This window comes from Amblyomma maculatum, chromosome 6 (genome assembly GCF_055883805.1).
Source record: "Amblyomma maculatum isolate TAMU_Amacu chromosome 6, ASM5588380v1, whole genome shotgun sequence".
In the NCBI taxonomy this organism is placed as follows: domain Eukaryota; kingdom Metazoa; phylum Arthropoda; class Arachnida; order Ixodida; family Ixodidae; genus Amblyomma; species Amblyomma maculatum.
The window spans coordinates 157,065,631-157,089,215 of NC_139349.1; the positions used below are offsets into that span (position 1 = coordinate 157,065,631).

At 46.0% G+C, this 23,585-nt stretch overlaps 4 non-coding genes and 1 pseudogene across 4 annotated transcripts; all 5 read left to right on the forward strand.

Annotated features, from left to right (window-relative positions):
• Positions 1-3,507: 3,507 nt before the first annotated feature.
• Positions 3,508-3,578, forward strand: TRNAG-CCC (transfer RNA glycine (anticodon CCC)). The gene has a single exon. It is a non-coding gene; the product is annotated as a tRNA-Gly (tRNA).
• Positions 3,579-3,760: 182 nt separating this feature from the next.
• On the forward strand, positions 3,761-4,975 carry LOC146187143 (uncharacterized; annotated as a pseudogene).
• A 7,356-nt stretch (positions 4,976-12,331) lies between these two features.
• Positions 12,332-12,402, forward strand: TRNAG-CCC (transfer RNA glycine (anticodon CCC)). Its single transcript has one exon. It is a non-coding gene; the product is annotated as a tRNA-Gly (tRNA).
• Positions 12,403-17,579: 5,177 nt separating this feature from the next.
• Positions 17,580-17,650, forward strand: TRNAG-CCC (transfer RNA glycine (anticodon CCC)). The gene has a single exon. It is a non-coding gene; the product is annotated as a tRNA-Gly (tRNA).
• Positions 17,651-22,761: 5,111 nt separating this feature from the next.
• Positions 22,762-22,832, forward strand: TRNAG-CCC (transfer RNA glycine (anticodon CCC)). The gene has a single exon. It is a non-coding gene; the product is annotated as a tRNA-Gly (tRNA).
• The last annotated feature ends 753 nt before the right edge of the window (positions 22,833-23,585 follow it).

The window sequence follows — 23,585 nt, forward strand, 5'->3', positions numbered from 1 at the left end:
GGTCCTTTTGTTTTGAAATTAAATGGCAGTAAACCTCCAGTCTGCGTTACGTATAGCCACATTAAACGTTCGCGGAATGGCAGCGAGGCGGCGGCAATATCAAGTTAGTCGGCTATTTCTTGAAAACGAATTCGACTTGGTCGCTATACAAGAAACGAAGGTAGAAAGCGAAGACCAAACGGACTGCATGGTGCAACCATTCAGAGATAGGTACAATGTATGTGTGTGTGTCATGCTGTTGGCAATTTGGCAGGGTGTGTTATTTTTATTTGCAACAGTCTGGGCCTCGTCGAAGAGGCAGTCACTGTGTGCCCTTCTGGACGCCTGATTGTTGTTGACTTTTCCTTCTCTAATTTGAAATGGCGTATGATATGCGTCTATGCACCTAATAAGGAAGGGGAGCGTAGGTTGTTCTTCGAGCAGCTTGAACAGCATTTGAAGGGTGAAAGATGTGTTGTTATGGTGGGTGATTTCAATTGTGTATGTATGCCTGAAGATCGTGTAAAACTTCAGCCTGTGAAGGACCCTAGCGCGCACTTATTAAGGACGTTAACCACAGAGTATCATCTAGAAGACGTTGGTTGGCTTTTATCACCTAGTGGACAACGCCAGTACACACATTTCCAAAGAGAAAGCCATGCGAGGCTAGATCGTGCATACATTTCCCTAGAACTCGCGTCTCTGTGCCGAAGTTACGAAGTTAAGCACGTGTCTTTTACAGATCACAGCCTAGTAGTTTTTTGCATAGGAGCAAAGGAAAATAAATCTAAATTTAACTGGGAGCTTTGGAAATTTAATTCTAAACTTTTGGATGATGAGAGCTATGTGAACGAAGTAAAGGAAATGTTCAACGCACTGTTTGCGACCAAATCAGGGGACTGGATGAGTGAGTGGGAAAGTTTTAAGAACAATATAAAAATGAAAGCAATAGAAAGAGCAACCATTTTACGACATGTCAGTAAAGAGAACGAGAAAGATCTGCACCGTCAACTCAACTTGTTGCTGAACCTAGATAGCGGGACGCCTGGATTGTGGTCGAAGCAGATTAAAGAAGTTAAGAATAAACTTGAGCTTATCGATGAAGAAAGATATAGGGGAGCTATTGTGCGAGCACGAGCAAAACGATTATGGGTTGGCGAGACACCGAACAAGCGCTCACTCGGTGACGAGAAAAGATACGCGGAAAAAAACAAAATTCAAAAGATACTTCAACATAACGAAGTTGCAACAGAATGCGAGGTTATCAAAGAAGCATTTGCAGAGTACTATAGTGAGCTACTTGGGCGGGCTAAGCAAAGCAAAGAACAATTCGAAAGTAAGTTTTTGCAGACCATGCCCAGGCTTGAGGATGAAGTTAAAGCCAGGCTTGAGCAACCAATCAGTGTACTTGAAATTGAGCAGGCTATAGAAGAAACAAGCGCTGGAAAATCACCCGGTCCTGACGGATTAGGGGCTGCTTTTTACAAGAAATTCAAATCGGAAGCCAGCAGGGCATTGTACTGCGTAATAAAGGAAGCATACCATGGTAAACAAATGCCGCCATCTTTCAAAGCTACACATATTGTCTTATTTCCTAAATCAGATGACGCAGTCAAACTTCTATCGGTGGGGTCCTATCGGCCTATAAGCCTCACAAATGAGGATTATAAATTGTTTATGAAAGTGTTGGCAAGGAGGGTGCAAGGTGTCATTAAACAATTGGTAGGTCCACACCAAACGTGCGGCATTAAGGGCCGCACTATCTGTACGAATGTACACACAGCAAGATGCGTTTTAGAGTGTTGCGATGTAGACGGAAGACATGTAGCAATGATACAGCTTGACTTGTCAAAAGCATTTGACAACGTTTCACATGACGTCCTTTTCACCATTTTAGAGCATGTAAATATCGGAAGTGTTATCGTAGATGGAGTCAAAAAGGCATACGCTGGGTGCTCTACCCGTAATATTGTAAATAAAAGTCTTACTGACGCAATAGCCGTGCGATCGTCAGTGAGGCAAGGATGTCCATTGTCCCCTCTTCTATTTGCCTTGTATCTAGAGTCCTTTTGTTTAAGCCTGATTAATAATGAAAGAATCCGTGGATTCAAGCTACAAGCATCCGAAGTGAAAGTACTTGCGTACGAGGATGATATAGCCATTTTCTGTGTGAACCGACAAAGCGTAAGTGAGGCAGTCGAGGTTGCTGGCGGTTTTTGCACCGCAACTGGCTGTGAGATTAACTGGGAAAAATCGGCTGGCTTTTGGCATGGTAACTGGAAAGAAAGACCGGAAACGTTTGCAAACATGCGATGGACATCGTTGCCTACGAAGTATCTGGGTATGCCACTTGATAGCTATCAAGATAGCGAACAGTACTGGCGTCAAGGGACAGAAAGGGTCAGGGAAAAGACGCAAGGCTGGCAAGGTCGTAATTTGTCCATGTTTGCCCGCGCGACTGTCTGCAATCTTTTTTTGATATCCAAGGTGTGGTTCGTACTCCAATTTTTGTTCATGAAACGCACAAATCTGCAAAAAATTCACAGAGTGTTCGCGGTTTTCATTTGGGGGGCAAGTTGGGAACGTACTAGTAGGACGAATTTGTTTCATTCTGTTTGTAATGGTGGATTAGGCCTGTCTCACCTGTTTTTAAGACAAATTGTGTCGCGATTTATTTTTCTGCGGGACCAGAAAGACTATTTTTTGCACACAGTAATGCAAGTGCACTTAGGCAATGCCTTACCTGAATTTATTGTTTCATCATGCAATGACGGTGGACGCGCAGTAACTGGGTTTTGGCGAGAAGTTGTACTTGCATTCCAAATCTTAAAGGCTCAATTTTCCCTTGAGTACTTAAGTTCAGTGCAAAGGAAAAAACTGTACAGAGACCTACTGGATACAATGTTGCCAACACCCAGGTACCGAACAATATACTGTGGAGGCCCAGGAAATGATGTTTTAAAGAGAGTTAAAAAGATGAATATTAAGCCCAGCATTAAAACCTTCTTCTTTAAGCTTCATACAGGCACGCTCCCAGTTAAGACTTGGTTAGAGGAGGTTCGTTCCATGGACAACTATCTGTATATTATGCAAGAAACCAGAAACGATAGATCATGTATTTATTGATTGCTGGGATCCAGTGTCCTACTGGGACATCTTGCAAAGGACTCTAAAGAAAGACCTACCAATAACACCGTACGGAATCCGTTTTCTACCAATTGAAATCGATGGAGACATTCCTTATGAGCTAATCATGGTTCTGGGGCTCCACAGCATATGGCGAACAAGGATGGCTGCTAGGCACGCCGATGTAAACATCCGTCCAGTCAGGGAGAATTTCATTGGAAGCATTATGTACTTACGAGATGTTTACCGTACATTGCCAGAACCTCCAGACTGGATTGGCTTCCTAGATGAACTTGTTCATTTTAAGAAGTTTTAAGCATTCACGCTGACCGCAGCATGGTCACCGTGTTTTATCTGTATATATTTGCAGTGTATTTGTCAAAGCAGGCAATAAAAAAAAAAGCGCCGCTGGTGTAGTGGTATCATGCAATATTCCCATTCTTGCAACCCGGGTTCGATTCCCGGGCGGCGCACGGATAATTGCCGTTCTGCCCTCCTTTTAGTTTATAGCCTATTGTCAGTGGACACAGACGCTCTTCATTTTGCTCGGCTGCAAGCTTCACAGCACGATATCGCACTATTTGAGAAGAGCGTGAGCAGGAAAATATTCTGCGGATGCCACTTCCGGCCGCGCTAGCGCGCGGACGTGCTTATCATGTGCTCCAACGGAGCGGTGTCAGCGACCGTTTCTGGCCGCGGTAACAGGGTTTCTGCTTCATCGAATGATGAGTACCGTGTTGTTTTACCTAGTCTGCCTTCAGGGCGTTTGTTTTTGAATACCGTGTTTATGCATGCTGATGTGACAGCCCGGCCCTACCGTGTGGAAGACTTCAGGGATACGCTGGCCCGTTTGAAACTGCTCCCCGAGGTTTCGGCCTTGGGGTCGTATCAAATGAATCACGCTTGGGCAATCACGTTCAAGTGTGCTGAAGGTGCAAAGAGGTTGCTCGAGAATGCCGAAGCACAAGTGAAGAGTCATCGCTGCGTACTCATCGACCCGTCGAATCAAGACATCCGGTTGAAGTTGCACTGGTTGCTTCCCACCGTACCTGATTACGACGTACGTTCAGCTTTGCTCGCATACGGAAGACCGACTGAAGTGGTCAAGGAGCGCTGGAGGGTCAATGGTGTTTCCGACAAGGGTTCGACGACACGAACCATGACGCTGAACCTCAAGGCGGGGGTGACGCCGGAGGACATACCACATCAGCTGAGAATTGCCGGTGAGCTGGCCCTTGTGGTAGTGCCGGGTAGGGCACCACTCTGCCCGTGCTGCCAGAGCACCGGTCATATTCGTTGAGACTGCAAGGTACCGCGCTGCGTGCTGTGTCGTCGTTTTGGCCACGACGAGACGGAGTGCGTGCGCACCTACGCCAGCGTCGCAGGGCCCATGGGGAGTGACGATAACTCGGACCTCCTAATGGACGAGGCTGATGCTGAAGCAACAGCAAGGGTAGAAGCTAGTATCGCTAAGGACGAAAAGGCGTCTGCCGAGCATACATCAGGGAACCCAGTCGCAGAAAAAACGCGAAACCTTGAAGAAGACGCACTTGCGTCAACAGAGGAGCCGAGTACGCCAGCCGTAGTGCAAGAAAAAGACAACACCGTGCTGTCGGTGGAAAGCGTGAGCGAGCTGCAGGAGGCCATGGACACTTCCAAGGAAGGCGCCGCCGTCTCGGCAACTAAGCCCTCGCACGAAGTAGCCGAGCCAGAGGGAGCATCTCCTGGACTGACCGTTACCGGAGAACCACCTTCAAAGGCAGGTCCCATGCGTCGGCCGACGTTACGCCTACGGCCGAACATCGCTTCCGAGCGGAGGTTGACGGCAACAAGGCCGCCGGCTCCACCTCCGCCGCCACCTGCTTCGTAGTTGTAAGCGCAGGCACATGCTGTGCGCTGGATCCTGCGCCTCGGGACCTGTCGTCCAAGGTACGAACCGTACTCTCGGTCTATTTTCATGCTATAATGGCGCTACCAGATAGGTCCTTGCGACTCGCCACAATCAATGTTCGAGGGCTTACAGCAAGGAGGAAACAACGGCAGTTATGTAGGTTGGCAGTGGAACACGATATAGACATCCTTGCTGTACAGGAAACTAAAATCTAAGGCGACGATGAGACCGAGCGTATGGTGCTCCCTTTCACGTCAGTGTACTACGCACGTGTTAGTCATGCTGTCGGGAGATCCGCGGGGTGTGCACTCTTTGTTCGGCAACATTTGGGGCTTGATGTCCAGGCAGTGAGGACGGACATGTCGGGGCGCACGGTTGTAAGCGATTTTGCTTTTGGCTCAGTAGAGTGGCGGGTGATATGCTTGTATGCTCCTAATGTGCTCGAGGAAAGACGACAGTTTTTTGAGTGTCTCAAAAATTTTATGAGTGTTGACCGAAAACTTGCACTGATGGGCGACTTTAATTGCGTGCTATCGGCGCGTGATAAAGCGAGTGTTACACCGCACAGAGACGCCAGCACGGCAGTATTGAGCAAAATTACTGACGAATTTTGGGCTCGAAGACGTGGCGGAATTCCTGGGAAACGAGCTGTGCGTTCGCTTCACGCATTTTCAAGCAGCAAGTCATGCCAGACTAGATAGGGTGTAGTACGTGTCGGCCGAACTGATTGCGCTTTGTCGTGAGTACCACGTGAAGTCTGTTTCATTCATTGACCACTGCCTGGTAAGGTTCGTTCCTTCAAACAGAGTGTAGAATATTGCAGTGAATCTTGTGACAGTGTCAACACACTCTCCGCAGAAATACAGGCACTACGTGAAGAACTTGCCGCAACGCGCAACTGCAACCAAGAACTCGCTGCAGAAAATCAGAAACTGCACATGCGAATCTCAGAATTGCAACAGTACTCACGGGCCAATAAACTCGAAATTAAGGGTGTGCCTGATAGCGGAGATGTTTTCGACATTGTGCAGAAGATTTGTGAAAAGGTAGGGGAGCAGGTAACCCAGGAAGATGTTGACATTTGCCACAGAGTACCAACCAACAAAACTAATGAAAAGAACATTGTTGTACGCTTTGTGCGACGTGACAAGCGAAATGCTGTATTAGCTAAAGCCAGGAAGGCACGTTTTTCCACTACAGACATTGGTTTCCAAACAGATGCTTCTGTTTTTGTCAATGAGCACCTGACTAGGCAACTCAAACAGCTTTTGGGAGCCGCAGTAGCACAGAAACGAAAGGCAGGATGGAAATTTGTTTGGACACAGGGCGGAAAAATTTGCGCAAGGAAGACAGATTCATCAGATATGGTAAGAATCACCTGCCAGGAAGATTTGAGCAAAATGCAATAGGACTTAAAATGCTTTTTAAACTCCCTTTCGCGCAAACAGCGATATGGCTACCGCACCAGAGTGTAAATACTATGAACCTGGCAATTTCAACAAAGCACTGGAAGTGCCGTCCCACTACTTCAGGGCATTTCACCTAAATGCTCGAAGCATTAAAAATAAAATGGACGATCTGCGCATGTTCTTTGATGACCTACGGGATAAATTTGATGCGATATTATTCACAGAATCCTGGCTTTCTGTTACTGATAGTCCACCGACAATACCAGATTATATTTATCACGGCATCGTGCGGCCCGCAAACCGAGGTGGTGGAATTGCTATGTTCATCAAAGCCACAATTGCCTGTGAAGCTGTCAGCGAATTGACATGTATTACACCAAATGTTGAGTGCTTTGTGGTACGGTTAAAAAATATTCTTATAGCAGCTGTCTATAGGCCACCATTAGGATATAAGTCCCAATTTTTTGAATTCATAGAAACTTTGCTGTCAAGCCTCCATTCAATGCAAGGAGCCTTCTTAGTTATGGGCGATGTGAATATCAATATGCTTGGCGAAGATTCATCTTCTGAACGCCTAGAAACGATACTTCGCACTTTCGCTTGTTCAAATATAATTTCTTTGCCTACCCGTGTTACCAATACCAGTGCCACACTTCTAGACATCTGCATCACCAATGTACCTTGTGACCAGTGCTTATCAGGTGTGCTTTCCCTTGATATCAGTGACCACCTCCCGATTTTTACATGTTTGCCGACAGTGATCGTCAAGCAGAAAGTCATTTTTAGCTCTACTTATCGGGACATTAGCTCTGCTTCGCTCGATGAATTTTACACTGAAATAGAAAATATTCAGTGGGAAGGTGTCTACGCCAAATGCGATCCTAGTCAAGCATACAGTCTTTTCCTGGGTATATTCAAGGCCTACTATGAGAAACATTTTCCCTTGGTGCACAAGTCTAACCGAAGAAAAAAAATACGCAAGCCTTGGATTACGACCACCCTGCATAAGAAAATAAAAGTAAAAAACAAAATGTACCATTCTTTCCTCCGATCACGTGACACTATCCTACTAAAACAATACAAGACATTCCGTAATAAATTAAATGCTGATTTAAGGACTGCAAAAGCGTACTACTATCAGTGTCTGTTTGCTGAGATATACAACAACCCAAGAAAGCTATGGCAGGAAGTCAGTAATTTGACCAATAACCTTAAAGCTAAGTGTCCCCTTAATATTGCAGCTTTTGCTGATGGGAAGACTGATATAGAGGCGTTGGACACAATGAATGAGTTTTTTGCTAATGTTGGCGAATACGTTTCCCCAAACAGAGACTGTACTAATTCGTTTTCGAGACTTCGCCCATGGCTTGAGAATTCAGTTATGCTCTCCCCAGTTACTTCCCAAGAAGTCATCAGCTTCATGGCCAGAATTCGAAAGAATGTCGCAGCTGAACTAGATGGCCTGAGCTGTGTCCCTATTAAACATGTAGCACCTATTATAGCCAAACCACTCGCACTTATAATCAATCAAATGATTGAAACTGGTATATTTCCTTCTGACCTTAAACAAGCGCGTATAACCCCGGTCCACAAAGGTGGAAGTGCTAGTGATATATCAAACTATCGCCCAATATCCGTTTTGCCCATATTTTCTAAGGTTTTGAGAATGTTATTAATGCTCAACTTACAAATTTTTTTACTAAATACCATGCTATCAGTGAATCGCAGTACGGCTTCCAGAAAGGAAAATCAGTTGAAATGGCCTTATTACAAATCAAAGATGAAATACTTAAAAATATGGATAGCAAAAAATTCACTGTAGGTTTATTCATTGACCTCAGAAAAGCATTTGACTGTGTAAACCATAATATATTACTCTCAAAGTTGCAAGATTATGGCATACGTGGTGTTGCTCTTGATCTTATCACAAGTTACCTCTCAGACAGAAAACAGTGTGTAAAAGTTAATGATCTGACTTCTTCGATTACAACAGTAAGACATGGTGTACCTCAGGGATCGATCCTGGGACCTTTGTTGTTCATTTTGTATATTAATGATATGTGCTATTTGCCTCTTTCACCGAAACTGGTCATGTACGCTGATGATACAAATATTTTTTTCTCCGCAAAAACCGTAACCCAATTGAACACTGTCATAAATAGTTATTTGATCAAACTTGAAGAGTGGTTGCATAAAAACAGATTAACCTTGAATGGTAAAAAGACTAAATATGTTATTTTCAAGCCTTATAACAAAGCCTGTGACACTGAGCTAGTCCTAAACTTTCAAGGTACAGCGTTGCAGCGTGCAACTTCAGAAAAAATTTTAGGCGTCTGGTTTGAAGAAACCATGTCGTGGAACACACATGTTAGCAAGTTGGCGATAGAATTAAGCAAAACAGTTGGCTGTCTCTATAAGCTGAGAGAATTACTTCCAGTGAGGCTCAAAAAAGCAATATATTTTGCTAATTTCTACTCTCGTCTTTCATATTGCATTTTAGTTTGGGGAGTTACAACCTTCCATAATTATAATAAACTCGAGCAGCTACAAAAAAAGGTGCTACGAATTCTTGAAAACTTTTATGGAAACCCTAGCCAGTTATCTACTGATCCCTTGTTTACTAAACATAGTATGCTTAAAGCAACTAAATTATATGATTACAAACTGTCTCGTTATATGCATAAACGTAACCTTCCCAATGATACGCACCGTCCCTTGCATGCTTACAGCTTACGCAGGGAACTAACGCCAGTGCCACATACACGAACAAATTATGGCCGGGCCACTCTTGGCTACCGCATACCATCACTTTATAATAAACTTAAAGCCCACATTGACTTTACTGCCCCGTTTAACACATTTAGACACGAATTAACAAATTTTATGATGAGGCAATGAATAAATACTGATGTGTGTATAATGTGTGTATAATTCTTTTGATTTTGATCTCATGTACATATTCATTTTTGACTGTGTTGTGAAATCCTCTGCGAGATGCTGCCTGTAGGCCCCCAGGGCCCAGTCAAGCTGTCTGCAACAGCTTTTTCCCTGGGGGCCCCCAACTTGTAGGTTGGAAATAAAGTGGATTTGGATTTGGACATAAGGCAAAAAAGGAAATCTTCACATGGGATCTGTGGAATTGAACGCGAAAATCTTGGATGACGATGCTTTCAAAGAACAGGTGTCAGTTATGCTTGAAAAAATTGAGAACGACACAGCCACAGCGATAAGCGAGCAATGGGAAACTTTAAAAAAATAACAAAAATGAAGGCATTGGAACGAGCCAGTGCCATAAAGCATGCGAAGAATAAGTATGAGGCAGATTTGCGGAAAACCTTGCAAATGCTAATAAATGAAAAAATATAGCCCCCGGCACATTCAAGGCCTACATCTGTGAACTCAAGCAAAAGCTGGAGAAGATAGATATCGAACGTTATCACGGAGCGCTTGTTCGAGCAAGAGCAGATAAAGTGATAACCGGTGAGGCGCCAACTAAAAGGACCCCGGCAATGGAACGCAAATGGGCCAGCAAGAACATGATTTCAGAAATTGAGCAGGACGGAGTTATCGTAAAAGGAAAAAACGACATCGAGCACGCTTTCACATTTTTCTATACAGCCTTATTCATGCGTAGCGGGGTCGGCTCAAACAGCTTCAAGGCAGAATTCCTGAATTTGATGCCCAGAATTGATGACAACTAAAAAGAGAGGTTAGAGCGCCCGATTACAGCCGATGAAATAGAGTTGGCAATTGACGACTTAACACGAGGGAAATCCCCGGGGCCAGATGGATTAAGCGCCGATTTTTATAAAGCTTTTAAGCAGGAACTAGCGCCTATATTGGTTCGAGTTTTAGATGATGCTTACGAACGAAAGCGTCTACCGCTTTCTTTCCTGTCCACTCATACAGTTCTGATCCCCAAAACAGATGATCGAGCCGCATTAAGGCAAGTAATTGCCTATCGTCCTATTAGCTTAACCAATGTTGATTATAAGATATACAAGAAAGTACTCGCTAAAAGACTTCAAACGGTTATGAAGGATATAGTTGGACCACATCAGACGTGCGGTATCAGAGACCGATCAATATTCTCAAACATCCATACGGCGAGATGCGTGCTGGATTGCTGCGATGCTCTACACATGCGCGTCGCAATACTCCAGCTCGATTTGGAGAAAGCGTTCAATCGAGTGCCACACGAAATTCTGTTTACCATTTTGCAACATGTAAACGATGGAACAGTCATCACAGAGGGTGTCAAAATGGCGTACAGTGGTTGCACGACGCGGCTAATAATCAACAAGTTGGTGGGAGCGCACATCGAGGTGCAACAATCTGTCCGCCAGGATTGCCCCCTCTCGCCTCTACTCTTTGATATGTACATAGAACCCCTTTGCCTCAGTGTCATCGGGACTTGTTATATCAAAGGCTTCAAACTACAGCAAGCCGAGGTCAAACTCCTTGCATATGCCGACGACGTTGCGGTTTTCTGCGTTGACTATGAGAACATTTTGAAAACTGGATATTGTGAAGCGTTTCTGTGCTGCCAGCGGTAGTGCTGTCAATTGAGCTAAGTGCCTTGGATTTTGGCATGGTACTTGGCCAGAGACCCCTGGTACTTTCGCCATCATGCAATGGCTTAGTACACCCGCGAAGTACCTAGGTGCTCCGTTAGTTTTACCGCGACAGTGAGCCCTACTGGCGGAATCAAGTTGGGGAAATGCGTGATAGGACGGAGAGGGTGAAAGGTTGGGACTTGTCCATGTTCGCACGCAGCACTGTGTGCAATGTGTTTTTTGTTAGTAAATTGGGGTATCTGCTAAGCTTTCTGCACTGCTCGCGCGCTAATGTGCAAAAGTTTCACCACATATTCGCTGTCTTTGTGTGGGGGTCGGTATGGGAAAGGACAAGCCGTACAAACCTCTTCCGTAGTGTTGGTAATGGAGGCCTTGGCTTGTCGCATTTATACCTGCGGCAGGTAGTTAATCATTTCTGCTTCCTTCGAGACGTGAAGGACCCTTTTTTACGCACTGTGTTACAGATCAGATTAAGCAAACTTCAAGCAGATTTTGTTGTTTCTACCGAATACGTAACAGCACGTGCTGTTGGTTTTCTCAAGGAGGTCGTGGCGGCCTGTAATTTCTTAAGTGCGAGATTCTAACGCGATTATTTAGCTGTAGTAAAGCGCAAAAAGTTGTACAAGGACCTTGTACACGTAGTTTTCCCTGTACCACTGTATCGCACCATGTACAGTGCCAATCCCGGTAGCGACGTTTTAAAGCGCGTAAAGAGAATGCATGTGGCTCCAGGCGCAAAGTCCTTTTTTTTTTTAGGCTGCACACCGGAACCTTAGAGGTAAAAACCTGGATGGAGGAAAAGGGACTGTACGTTCACTGGGGTGTGCATTGTTTTTTATGCAGAAAGCCCGAAACCATCGAGCACGTCTTCTTGGAGTGTTTGGGTGGCGTGTTCTTTTGGGACATACTGCAAAGAACACTGAAAAAAAGACCTGCCACTAGACCCCCGAGGAATTCGTTTCCAAGCTTTGGAAAATGATGAAGGCGTCCCTTTCGACGCAGTAATGCTGATGGGATTGCACTGTATATGGAAGGCCTGCATGGTAGCGCCACACGCCGACATTGATGCAAGGCCGCCACGCCAGTACTTTTGCGAATCCGTTGCGGCGCTCATGACAACCCACAAGAATGTGTACCCGGTGCCCGAATAGGTATCGAGGATTGAGCCCCTTATGCACATGAAGAGTTTGTAGCCCCTTTACATCAGTCAAGGTTTGGCTAGAAGTTTTAGCCCATACCGACGCTATGTGCATTCTTCTCCAGTGTTCTTTCACTTTTGTTGTGTAGCGATGTATGTCTAAGCAGGCAATAAAAAAAAGGAAAATATTCTGCGTCCTAGAGAAACCATCGCGCCGCTAGTGTAGTGGTATCATGCAAGATTCCCATTCCTGCGACCCGGGTTCGATTCCCGGGCGGCGCACGGATAACTGCCTTTCTGCCCTCTTTTTAGTTTATAGCCTGATGTCGGTGACACAGACGCCCTTCATTTTGCTCGGCTGCAAGCTTCACAGCACGATATTGCACTATTTGAAAAGAGCGTGAGCAGGAAAAAATCTGCGTCCTGCAGAAACCATCGCGCCGCTGGTGTAGTCATTCTACTTCCGGCCACCGGCGTGTACGGACGGTAAATCATGAGCTCCGGCTTAACGGAAACGACGCTAAGGAATATCAGATCATTTTGCCGCATCTGCCCACCGGACGTGTTGTTTTCAACAGTTTTTTTGCACGGCGACGTACGAGTGCGACCCTTCAGGGTTGAAGATTTCCGGGACGCCCTGGCCAAGACAGGTACACTCCCAGACGTGGTGGCCTTGGGGGCTTACCAAATAAACCATGTCTGGGCGGTGACTTTTAGCAGCACTGAAGCAACCAAGCGGCTGGTAGCCTTCAAGGAGCTTCAAGTGAAAGGTCGACGGTGCATCATCATTGACCCGGAGGACCAACAGGTGAAGCTACGGCTCCACTGGATGTTGCATGGCGTGGCGGATGAGGATATCCGAACTGCGTTTGCGGCTTTCGGTGAGGTTACCGAAGCGATCCGTGGGCGGTGGCGAGTCCAGGGCGTTCACGAAAAGGGCTCAACAACGCGAACCGTGCTCCTGAAGTTGAAGCCCGGGATTAAGATAGAAGACCTGCCTCACCAGATAAGTGTAGCAGGGGAGTTGGCCCTTGTTGTGGTGCCTGGGCGGCCAATGCAGTGGCTGCGCTGCCGCGGGACCGGTCATGTGCGCCGGGAATGTAAGATTCCGCGTTGCTCAACATGTAAGCGTTTTGGCCACGCCGAGGAAGATTGCGTACGAACGTATGTAGTGGCTACTGCACCAACAGCGAGGGCGGACATGACTGAGCACCAAATGGATGTGGCAGATACAGAAGAGGCCGCAAAAGGGGTCGGAGAAGCTGAAAAGCTAGCAGCAACGACAGGTATGTTAGTCATTATTAATACAAACAGCGCGAACACGAAGACAAGGCACAAGAAACTAGAAAGCCACAGTACAGCGCATGTACTCTGGCTTTCTTGTTTCTTGTCCCTTGTCTTCGTGTTCGCGCTGTTTGTATTAAAAATGAATAAGTACCAACTCGCCCAACAAAGTATCTAGGTATGTTAGTGCCCCCGGGGGGAGGTGACGAGACCTTCAGTAGGCCAGACAAGGAAGTCACACTACCAAACAACGGACCGTCAGAAGAAGGAAGGGTGAGCGATGCCGAGAGCTCAAAAAGTGATCTTCCGGAGTCTGCGGGCAGACAGGAAACCCTCGAAATGAGCAGCGGCCGAGCGACCCACGTCCAAGGCCCTGCGAAGCGCGCCCACGACGAGATCACAAGTGAGACAAGCAAGGTAGAGGTAGCTAGCAATGACGAGCCGCCGATAAAAACGCCAAAAGGGAGGAGGGCGACCTTCAAACCAAGACCGAATGTCTCGACGGACAGGAGAGCTGCCGAAAAGCCGCCCCTGTCACAAGGTCTGCCAGTCCAACCTCATGGCTCTAGCGTCAACGAAAGCGTCTAGCGCCATGCTAGACGTGAAAGGTAAGCACCATGCTCTTGGCCCCTTTTCACTCTAAGAAAATGGCTTATGTACTGTCACTAAAGATTGCGACCCTTAACGTGAGAGGTCTAGCAGCGAAAAGGAAGCAGAGCCAAGTCCTGCGCCTTTTAAATGAAAATGACATACTTGGAGTTCAAGAGACAAAAGTCGAGGGTGAACAAGAGACCGAGAGCATGGTGCAACGTTTCCCGTCGCGGTTTTACGCAGCTGTCAGTCATGCAGTTGGTACTTCTGCTGGATGCGTCCTGTTTGTGAAGAAGTTGCCGGGTCTTGTAGTGCAGTCGCATGCTTCTTTTCCGTCGGGTCGGGGTGTGGTCCTCGATTTTAGTTGTTGCTCGGCTGAGTGGCGTGCTGTTTGTATACATGCACCTACGGTAGCTGATGAGAGGGCTGCTTTGTTTGATTTTGTTAAAAGTATTTAAACACGGATAAGCAACTTGTCTTTCTCGGAGATTTCAATTGTGTACTGAGCTCCGATGACAAAACTAGACATCGTACATTTAGGGATCGTAGCACAAAGGTACTTTCGCGCTTGATTGACGAGTTTGCACTAGAAGACGTTGCAGAGTGTCTCACGAGCGAGCGACGGGTTCAGTATACGCATTTTCAGGGTTCTAGCCACGCCCGCCTTGACAGAATTTATGTGTCCGCAAAACTGGCTCCAAACTGCCAGGATTATGTTTTGGTGGTAACGTACTCAGATCACTGCATGGTTCAGTGTACAATTGGAACAAGGAAGGGAGGTAGCGGTTTTAATTGGGAATTGTGGAAGTTAAATAATAAACTGCTGAATAACGAGCAATTCACCAGACTAGTAGAAGAAGAAATTGGTAAGATTTGTCAGGAGGACACCCACGAACTGGGTCAAGAATGGGAACTGTGTAAGCAACAAATTAAAATCAAAGCTATAGAAAAGGCCAGCTACATACGGTTTCAAGAAAAACAAAATGAAATGCATTTAAGATCTTTGCTAGATAAATTGTTAGCCCTGGAGTGTAACACGCCAGGGTTATACATGGACGACGTTAGAAAAATAAAACAAAGACTTCAACTGAATGACGAAGACCGTTATCGCGGAGCACTGGTACGTTCGAGAGCGGAAAAATTGGCCATGGATGAGACGCCGACAAAAGGATCTTTGGGAGGAAATAGAAAAAGCAAATGCAAGGCGAAATCACGTGGCAGAGGTAGATTGGGCAGGACGCACAGAAACCGATAACGAAGGAATCGCGAAAGCTTTCCGGGAGTATTATGAAGAGCTATTTTCGTCCCGAGAGGTTTATTTGGACCGTTTTAAAGAATCCTTTCTTGACGCGATGCCAAAAATTGATGACGAACAAAAAGAAAGACTGGAGCGGCCAATAAGCGAAAAAGAAGTGCAGCGGGCAATAGAAAATTTAAAGCCAGGGAAATCACTCGGGCCTGATGGCCTGAGTGCGGCTTTTTATAAAGCGTTCAAGGAACAGCTATTTCCTTTGTTGTGTGCCTTATTTAATGAAGCGTATGAACTGAAGGCACTGCCTGCGTCCTTCGGATCGTCGAACACAGTACTTATTCCGAAAACTGACCAACCAGATAAGCTTAGACAGTTGTCGTCTTACAGGCCCATTGCTCTAACAAACATTGATTACACGATTTATATGAAGGTGCTTGCTGGCAGACTACAAACGGTTATATGCGAACTAGTGGGCCCTCACCAAACGTGCGGTATCAAAGGGCGATCTATCTTTCAGAACATTCACAAAGCGAGAAGTGTGCTCGAATGCTGCGATGCAACTCATGCATGTGTTGCGTTACTGCAGTTGGACTTGGAGAAAGCTTTTGATTGTGTGGCACATGCTATTCTGTTCAGTATATTAGACTATGTTAATGTCGGCTCTGTTATTCGAGAGGGAGTGGCCTTGGCGTACCGTAACTGCACTACGAGATTAACTGTCAATAAGTCACTGGGGGCCCCCATCAACGTACGACATTCGGTGCGCCAAGGTTGCTCCCTCAGCCCTCTTTTGTTCGGCATTTATATTGAAACATTGTGTTTAAGCATCCTACAAAACAATGACATTGATGGTCTTCGACTGCAGGAGTCAGAAGTCAAATTGCTGGCTTACGCAGACGACGTTGCGGTTTTTTGTGTAAATAAGGAGAGTATAAAGAGGACAGTGGATGTGGTAAAACATTTTAGCAAAGTGACGGGGAGCAAAGTTAACTGGGCTAAGTGCCTGGGATTTTGGCACGGAGAATGGCAGCTGACCCCCGACACTTTCGCTAATGTGTCGTGGATTACAACGCCTGCAAAGTACTTGGGTGTGCCCTTGGAATTTTACAAGAAAAGCGAGCCATACTGGCTAGAGCAGGTCAAAGAAACCCGTGAAAAAGCGGAGAAATGGAAAAGCGCTCAATTATCAATATTTGCAAGAGCCGCAGTTTGCAACCTGTTTTTAATTATTAAGTTATGGTATGTAATGCAAGTGTTGCATTGCTCCCGTGTAAATGTGCAAAAATTGCATCGAGTTTTTGCGGTGTTTGTTTGGGCCTCGAGTTGGGAGAGGTGCAGTCGGACAAATTTGTTCCGGCAGGTGAAGCATGGGGGGCTTGGTCCGGGTCATTTGTTTGTGCGACAGATTGTCAACCGGTTTATGTTTTTTAGGGATGCCAGCGATCCATTCCTGCGCACAGTGTGTCAACAAAGACTTGGTCGAGCGTTGCCTGATTTCGTAGTTTATACTCATTGTATGCCGGGTTCTCTTTTTGGATTCTTTAGGGAAATTGTTGTGAGCATTAAATCCTTACGCGCACGTTTTTCGAAAGAGTATTTAAGTAATGTTAACAGGAGAACATTATACAAAGATGTTTGTGAAGTGGCGTTCCCGGTGCCCTTGTACAGAGCTTTATACCATGGAGGCACAGGAAGTAATGTATTAAAACGCGTAAAGAAAATGCAAGTTGCTACGGGAGCTAAAACGTTTTTCTTTATGCTACATACCGGTACTTTGTGTGTAAAATAATTTATGGAGGAAAAGGGTATGTTCCTACCGTGGGGGGCCCAATGTCTCATATGCAAACAACCAGAGACAATAGATCACGTGTTTTTGCATTGCTGGAAGGGGGTATATTTGTGGGATGTTCTGCAAAGGACAATAAAAACACAGTTACCCCTTGATTCCCATGGCATTATGTATTTGCCATTGGATAACCATGATGATATGCCGTTAGACCAGGTTATATTAATGTGCCTCCACAGTATATGGCGCGCAAGAATGGCTGGTTATCACTGTGATCCAGATGCACGGCCAGCCCGCATGTATTTCCGTGAAAGTGTGCAGCGATGGCTCGATGTGCTTAAATTGCAACCATGTGCTCCTGAGTGGCAGTCAAAGCTGGAACCTTTGACGGTGCTCAAGGAATTTTAACATGACAATGCCTGCCCCTCAGTGGGTGTTAGGCAACGCGAACTAGCTTTGTGTACATATATTATTCCTTTGTTTCTGTTGTTTTGAGTTGCAGTGCGGTGTATTTGTGTCAAAGTCAGGCAGTAAAGAAAAAAAAAAGCGCCGCTGGTGTGGTGGTATCATGCAAGATTCCCATTCTTGGGACCCGGGTTCGATTCCCGGGCGGCGCACGGATAACTGCCTTTCTGCCCTCTTTTTAGTTTATAGCCTGATGTCGGTGACACAGACGCTCTTCATTTTGCTCGGCTGCGGGCTTCACAGCCCGATATCGCACTATTTGAAAAGAGCGTGAGTAGGAAAAAAATCTGCGTCCTGCACAAACCATCGCGCCGCTGGTGTAGTGGATTCCACTTCCGCCCACCGACCGTGACGGTCGTGTTATCATGAGCTCCGGTGGAGCGGTGTCAGCGGCCCGTGAGGGCCGCGGAAACAGGTTTTTTGCTGGTGATGCCCAGGATTATCAAGTTGTGCTGCCGCAATTGCCAACAGGTGCGTGCGTTTTGAACACCGTCTTTCTTCACGGTGATTTGAAAGCCAGGCCTTTTCGCCTGGAAGACTTTCGCGACACGCTGGTCCGTCTCGGAATGCTCCCTGAGGTGCTAGCTTTGGGGGCGTTCCAGATGAACCATGTGTGGGCGGTCACCTTTAACAGCCCAGAAGCGACAAGAAAAATTTTGGAAGCTAGCGATGTTCAAGTGAAAGGAAAACGGTGCCTTCTCAACGACCCGGCTAACCAGGATGTGCGGCTGAAGCTCTACTGGGTGCTTCATAACGTCCCTGACGAAGATATTCGTGTGGCACTATCCCCATACGGCAAAGTAACTGACCTGTCTCGGGAGTGCTGGCGCGTTCAGGGTATGGCAGACAAAGGTTCCTCTATTCGCACTGTAATCCTCAAGATAAAGCCCGGTGTGACACTGGAGGACTTGCCTCACCAAATGCGCATTTCATGAAGTACGGCACTACTAGTCTCACCGGGGCGCCCGCCGTTAAGTCTGAGATTCAGTAGTCGAGGGCACATCAGGAGGGAGTGTAAAGTGCCTCGCTGTGCCATGTGCAAGCGATACGGCCATGAAGAAGCTATGAGCTCTAGGTCGTATGCATATGTAGCAGGTATCAGTGCGGGCAACGAAGTCCAGGCAGAACATCTCGTGGACCCAGTGGACGCAGAATAAGCAGTTGGTGGAGGGAGCGTGCCACCTACTGCAGACAAGGATTCCGCACTTGCTCCTGAAACAGAAGGACCAGTTAAAGCGCAAACAAAGAGTATATCGGAAGCTTCTCCTGCGACGGAAAACGCTGCGGACGAGAATGGTGGAAATAGGAGCGAAGCTACTTGTGCATCGCCTGGGAAAACTCAGGATAGTGAAGACGTCGTGATGTCAACCATGCCTACAGCAACGAAACAACTTCACGCCGACAGCAGCAACGATGTGCACGGCAAAGGAAACGAAGCCAACGAGGAGCCACCAGTGAAAGCTCTGCCCAACCGAAGGCCGTCCTTAAGAGTAGCACCCAAAATTCCGCCGGAGCCGAGACCCGAGCGGAAACCGTCGGTGATGCCACCGACGTGATCTCCAGCCAAGTGAGTGTTGGATCCGCCAACGAGGGTACGATGGCTAAGGCAGGGACAGCTTCTCGCGGCGATTTAAAAAACGCCGTGTCTAAGAACTGTAGACTGCAAAAGACTGTGCAAGGGGGAGAAAATGAGATTTCGATCGGGGGCTCCAAAGTCGAAGGTAACACCATGCGGTTCGGGAGCTCCTTGAGAAAAAAAAAATGGCAGTGAACATAGAAATAAGTTTGCATGTGGCCACGCTGAATGTGCGGGGCTTGTCCACTCGGAGAAGGCATTATCAACTAAGTCGGCTTTTCATGGAAAACCTCGACGTCATTGCTATTCAAGAGACAAAAGTTGAAAGTGAGGAAGCAACAAACCGCATGGTGGAACCTTTCAGAGCACATTATGTGTGCATTTCGCACGCTACTGGCACAGCGGGTGGCTGTGGCCTTTTTGTTAAGAAGTCCTTGGAAGCAACCATTGGAAGCGTTTATACTTGTGGCTGTGGCCGTCTAATAGTGTGTGACTTTATATTGCAAAGTAACAAGTTTAGAGTCATTTGTTTATAGGCTCGAAATAAGGAGGGTGAACGCAAAATATTTTTCGAGTCAGTTGAGCGCCACCTAAACACAGATGAAATGATCATCGTAATGATGGGTGATTTTAATTGTGTGTGCCGATCCGAAGACCGAATTAGGCAGGCGCCTGTTCGAGATGCGAGTTCGTTGTTTTTGAACGAGCTGGTTGACGACCGCGGACTAGAAGATATAGGGTTATTTATGTTGAATCCAACATCACAATGGTTTACCCATCACCAGCGAGGCAGCCTCGCCAGACTGGATCGAATTTATGTATCTGCAACAGTAGTACCTGTGTGCACCGAGTATGGTGTTAAAAACGTTTCTCTCAGTGACCACAGTTTGGTCATGGTGATGCTGGGTCCGAGAAAACCGCCCAAATTCAACTGGGATCTGTGGAAATTCAACGTACAGATTCTCGATGATGAATCATTTGTTAAAAAAATTCAAAGAAAAATTGACGACTTGCTTGTTCGTAGGCAGTTAAGCTACAGTGAGGCATGGGAACTGTTTAAACAAGAGGCGAAAATGATTGCGATCGAAAGTGCCGGTGTAATGAGTAAAAACAAAAGGAAGAAAGAAAATGAACTGCCTACTAAGTTGGATTTTTATTTAAGCGCCGAAGCATCGTCGCCAGGCCGATTCAGTAAGGAAATCAAGGACGTAAAGAGCGAATTAGAAATAATCGACGTAGACAGATACAGGGGAGCGGTAATCCGTGCGCGCGCAGAAACTCTGTACATGGGTGAAGCTCCAAGAAAACGGTCCTTATCAGACGAAAGAAGTTATGCTACGCGCAACGAAATAAGAGCGATAACGTTCGGGGACAAGGTTGTGCGAGATAACCAGGAGATACAACGCGCTTTTGTGGATTATTACTGTGAATTACTTGGTCGGGAGCAACAACTGGAAGAAGGGTTTGAAACGCAATTCTTATAGCTCATGCCGCAAATAGAAGATGAGATGAAAGCAAGTTTGGAAGCGCCAGTTACCGTTACAGAAGTAGTGTGTGCAATAGCCGAATTAGGCTCAGGCAAAGCGCCGGGACCTGACGGGTTCGGCGCCGAGTTTTATAAAGCGTTTAAAGACGAGTTCGCTATAGTCCTACACCACGTAATAGAAGAAGCATACAGCATAAAGCAATTGCCTCCGTCTTTTAGGCACAGTCATATGGTGCTGTTTCCCAAATCGGACGATCCTACTACGCTGTCGTCAGTACGAGCATACCGGCCGATAACGCTTGCAAATACAGACTACAAGATCTTTGCGAAAATATTAGGCAAAAGACTCCAACGCGTAATACAGAGGTTGGTAGGCACACACCAAACGTGTGGTATCAGGGGGCGTTCTATTCAAACAAACATCCACGTGACTAGAACTATCCTAGAGTGTTGTGGTTCGTACTATGAGATGGTAGCAATGATACAGTTAGACTTAGAGAAAGCGTTCGATAAAGTCGCTCACAAAATCCTGTTCAGTATCTTGCAACATGTGAACGTCGGGAAGGTACTAATAGAAGGAATTAAGTTATGCTATACTAACATGTTCACCAGGATTGTAGTCAATAAGGCATTAACCACTCCATTTCAAGTAAAATCATCTGTTAAGCAAGGGTGTCCCTTGTCGCCTTTACTATTTGCCTTGTTTTTGGAGCCCTTTTGTTTAAGCATTATAACCAACAATGCTATCACCGGTTATCGATTTTCTTCAAGTGAAGTTAAGCTTTTAGCATACGCGGACGACATAGCTGTACTCTGCACTGATGAGACCAGTATCACTAACGCGGTAAGCGTAGCAACAAAGTTCTGCAGGATGACGGGAAGCAGCATAAACTGAGAAAAATCTATAGGAATATGGCATGGGGAATGGGGCCCCACTCGAGTACGTTTTGAAAACATGAATTGGTCACGCTCGCCAACGAAGTATCTCGGTGCGCCCCTACAACACTATAAAGACACCTCGGAATATTGGAAACTGGAAGCAGAGCAGCTCAAAGAAAAAACAGCGAAGTTTGGTGGGCGGGACCTATCCATCTTCGCGAGGCCAACTGTTTGTAACCTGTTTCTTGTAGCGAGAATTTGGTGTGTTCTGCAAGTCATGTGTGTTTCGAGAGGGAGCATACAAAAGCTGCATAGGGTGTTCGCAGTATTTATATGGAGGTCGACATGGGAGCGCACAAGCCGCAAGAAACCTTTTTCGTACAGTAAAAGGGGGCGGACTGGGTTTAGCTCACTTGTTCTTGAAACAAGTGGTTTCGAGGTTTCTGTTCGTGCGAGACCAAGGGGATGCTTTTTCAAGGACTGTGATTCAAACTCGATTGTGTGATCATGTGCCATCTTTTGTTGTGTCTTCAACTCGAGTTAAGGGATCAAGGGTGCGCGGATTTCTTCGAGAGGTTATTGGGTCCGTTCAATTTCTCCAAGCACGATTTTCAGTAAAATAGTGGGCGACGTAACCCGAAAACAACTGAACAAGGATGTTGTTGATGTATGCATGCCAGAGCCAATGTATCGCTTGATGTATCCAAAAGGTAAAGGTAAAGATGGATTGAAGAGACTAAAGCGGATGCCAGTTCGACTTTCGGTAAAAAGTTTCTTTTTTCAAGTACACACTGCAACTCTACCAGTGAAACCATGGCTCGAGAAGAAAGGTATTTTTGTTCCGTGGACAGTAAACTGTTTCCATGGTAGAAGACCAGAGACAATTGATCATATTTTTCTTGAGTGTTCTGATGCTGTTTTTCTGTGAGACATACTACAACGCACTTTAAAAAAGGACTTACCGCTAACACCATATGGCATCCGCTTTCTACCTACATCAAACGATGGAGGGGTGTCGCATAATATGATAATGGCACTATGCATGCACGGCATATGGCGCACTCGGATGTTGGTACATCACGCAGATCTAAACCCCAGGCCCGCCAGAGAGTACTTTATGGAAAGTGTACTGTACATTCGTGAAGTATGTAAATCGAGCACAGACCCACCAGAATGGTTGCCGGTGTTAGATGACCTTGTTAACGTGAAGCGTTTTTAAACACATGCGCTAGCCAAAGGTTGGCAAGCGCTTTTAATTCCGATTGTGTGTATATGTAAACATGTATTGTATTGGCTGCATATCAGGCAATAAAGAAAAAAAAGCGCCGCTGGTGTAGTGGTATCATGCAAGATTCCCATTCTTGCGACCAGGGTTCGACTCCCGGGCGGTGCACGGATAACTGCCTTTCCGCCCTCTTTTTATTTTATAGCCTGATGTCGGGGACAAAGACGCTCTTCATTTTGCTCGGCTGCAAGCTTCACAGCACGATATCGCACTATTTGAAAACAGCGTGAGCAGGAAAAAATCTGCGTCCTGGAAAAACCATCACGCCGCTGGTGTAGTGGTTAGCAATTACCATTCCACACAATGGTTCCAAATAAATAGCAAAGAGGAGAGGAGACAGTGGACATCCCTGTCGCACAAGATGCTCTTACATAAATTCTTTCAGATAACACTTCGTTAATCATAAGGCGTGTAGAACAACATGCATAAGCCATTTTAACTCCTTTCAATACAACGGCGCCAACACCAATATGTTCCAACAAAGAGTACAATATTTCATGAAACACACGATCAAATGCTTTTTCGAAATCAGCTTGAACCATGGCCACTCTCCTGTTCAGAGCATCGCAGCACTCGAACACACTACGCGCTACATGAATATTATTAAATATTATTCTGGTCTTTACTCCAAATGTTTGATGAGGTCCAACAATATCTTTTATAATGCATTGCAATCTCTTAGCTAACACCTTCATCAGAATTGTATAATCAACATTTGTTAACGTGATCGGTCTATAGCTTGTAACTTTTAAAAGCATGGCTGGCTCATTAGTCTTGGGAACCAAGACCGTATGCGCGTTGCTAAACGACGGTGGCAGATAACCCACATCAAAGCACTCCTTGAAAAGCCTATAGAGCATG